Source organism: Miscanthus floridulus, chromosome 4 (genome assembly GCF_019320115.1).
Source record: "Miscanthus floridulus cultivar M001 chromosome 4, ASM1932011v1, whole genome shotgun sequence".
Classification (NCBI taxonomy): Eukaryota; Viridiplantae; Streptophyta; class Magnoliopsida; order Poales; family Poaceae; genus Miscanthus; species Miscanthus floridulus.
Window position 1 is genome coordinate 47,487,783 of NC_089583.1, and position 2,610 is coordinate 47,490,392.

The window sequence follows — 2,610 nt, forward strand, 5'->3', positions numbered from 1 at the left end:
CACCTCTACAGTGGGCGTTCTCAGGACCCACGAGACCAGCCGTCCCTACAAATGGCACAGTAGGGGCGGCTAGTGATACGAGCCACCCCTATAAATGGGTCGATTTGGTATTACCAGCTGCCCCTGCTGTGTCCATTTGTAGGGGCGGCTGAATCACCAACCGCCCCTACAAATGTTAGCTGTGTATATAGCGGCCACCTTCAAGAAAATTGTCTCCCCCGCCTCTCTTAGTCTCTCTCCTCTTTGCTCCCTCTCTCCCTCGACGCGGACAGGGCGGCGGCGGCTGCGGCCGCCTGTCTCCACCTCCTCCTCCCCCCATCGCGTCATTTTGTGCCGGCCGGTCCCTCGCCGCTGGCTCACGCCTCGCCGGTGGCCGCCGGTGTGCCTCCCACCCCGCCAACCGGCACGAAGCGCGGCGTTAATATCTCCCCCTCCCGTCTTTACGTCTCCTTCGCCCCCAATCCCCAATTCCTCCTCCTCCGGATTTCGCATTCAGCACACAGCGCAGGTGAGCCTGCCCCCTGATCCACCCTTCCCTCCCCCTTTCCCTCCCTGTCCTCGGCGGATCCAGATCTGAGCCCCCTCGTGCTCTCAGATCTCTCTGTTCCCGATCTCCTCCGCTCCAGGGGGCCAGCGAGCACGTGATCTGCCCGACCAACCCGCGCGGTCGGGGCTGGATCGGGTTGGTTCAGATCTGCGGCGCCGTTCGCCTGGACGCGCCGATGTGGCTCGCGATCCGTTGTGTGGCTAGGGTTTAAGGGGAGAGATTTGAGTGGGGAATGAATGAATGAATGAACGTGGTGATGATTGTGCAGGTGGTGAAGGAAGGGGGGCCACCGTAGAGGGAAAGATGGGGCTCGCGTTTGGGAAGCTCTTCAGCCGGCTCTTCGCCAAGGAGATTCGGATCCTCATGGTCAGCCTCGACGCCGCCGGTAAAACCACCATCCTCTACAATCTCAAGCTCGGCGAGATCATCACCACCATCCCCACCATCGGTGGCCCCAGTCATGTGCCCTTCATACGTTGTTGGATCGTGTTCGATTCCTACGTTGGTGGATATGTTCAATTCGGTTGTGAAAGAATGCTCTGTTAATATTTCTCTTTTCACAATGGATCGATGCGTAAATGATAGATCTATAGGATGCACGATCTATCCAGACCTGAGTGCTCTAATTGGTTGGGGTTAGACGATACCTGCCCTGATACTCGAATTAGATTGCAATGGTCATTCTGAATACATTTGATTTGATGGAACAAAATGCATTTAATATCAGCCTAGAGAACACAATTTGTTGTCTTTTAATATTACTGTCATTGATTCATGTATTTTTTATGTATCATATTCGTTTCCTGTCTACAGAAACAATGATATGCTGCTGCTTAATGAAATCATGTCAAGTGAACAGCAATAAAATGCTTGTCTTCTTATTTGATCTATTTTTATGAACTTGAAAACTGTATTTGTTTTATAGCACCCAATGAAAACTACAATTTTCTTTCTGTTGTTGAAAACTACAGTTTTTATTGGAATGCTCATTTAGACATTATTAGCAGGGTGAAACAAAGCAAAATTAAGAAAGACAAAATTTGGAAAGCATGATAGAAGCAACACGGGTAATTAACTAATAATAGCACTATTGCCTACAATGCAAGTTTTCAACATAGGGGTATTATACGATAGTTGAAGAGGGTTTCACTAAAAAAATAGCACTATTGCCTGCAATGTAAGTGTCGTGAATCAATAAAAAACCATTGAGTACTATTAGATCAAATGAACAGAATTGCCTGGTGCACATTAATGAAATGAAAGCATTTGATGTATTTTTATATCAGTAGTAGGTGCTTGGTTGGTGTTTTCCTTCCTGGGACCTTCAGATATGATCTAGGTATCTCTAGTTCTAAATTGTGGACACCAGTTCATATAATGATTATAATTTTCATCTCTGCAGATCTAAATGAGATTCGACCTATACTTCCTCAGCTTCTTGATGGTATGAAAATAGTTACCTTTGGTCTAGTAAATTGATGATAAATTAATCTTCTGGATTAACATATCTGTTTAATCTAGTAATTTGATTATAAATTAATCTTCTCGCTCATCATGTCTGTTAAACAGATTTTTTTAAGCTGATGAATGAAGTTGAGAATGAGGATCTTGTGTTCACCTTAGAAACCATTGTTGACAAATTTGGTGAAGAGATGGCACCTTATGCGCTAGGTTTGTGCCAGAATTTGGTATGTTCTTTCCAAGGTCCTTTTCCATAAATTTTATACTATAAATTCTTCTGTAAATGTTTTCCATCTTATAAAACATGCTGCTTTAAAATGATAGGCTGCTGCCTTCTGAGATGTATGGCTAGTTCAGAAACTGATGATGAAGATGATGATTCTGGTGCTTTGGCAGCTGTTGGTTGCTTACCAGCAAAGCCTGTGGAATGCACTACAATATGTAAGTTTTGATTAGAGTGATTCATTAACTTTTGATGTTCTGGACAATACTAGCGCTACTACTTTTGCTGAGAAGCGCCATTGCTTGTAGATTATGATGGACAAAAACATGGAAGATTCTGATATTGAACCTGCTCCCAAGCTCATTGAAGTGGTTTTTCA

At 44.9% G+C, this 2,610-nt stretch overlaps 1 long non-coding RNA gene across 1 annotated transcript; it reads left to right on the forward strand.

Annotated features, from left to right (window-relative positions):
• Window positions 1-452: 452 nt before the first annotated feature.
• LOC136551479 (uncharacterized) lies at window positions 453-1,991 on the forward strand. Its single transcript, XR_010782577.1, has 3 exons — window positions 453-508; window positions 816-932; window positions 1,950-1,991. It is a non-coding gene; the product is annotated as an uncharacterized lncRNA (long non-coding RNA).
• The last annotated feature ends 619 nt before the right edge of the window (window positions 1,992-2,610 follow it).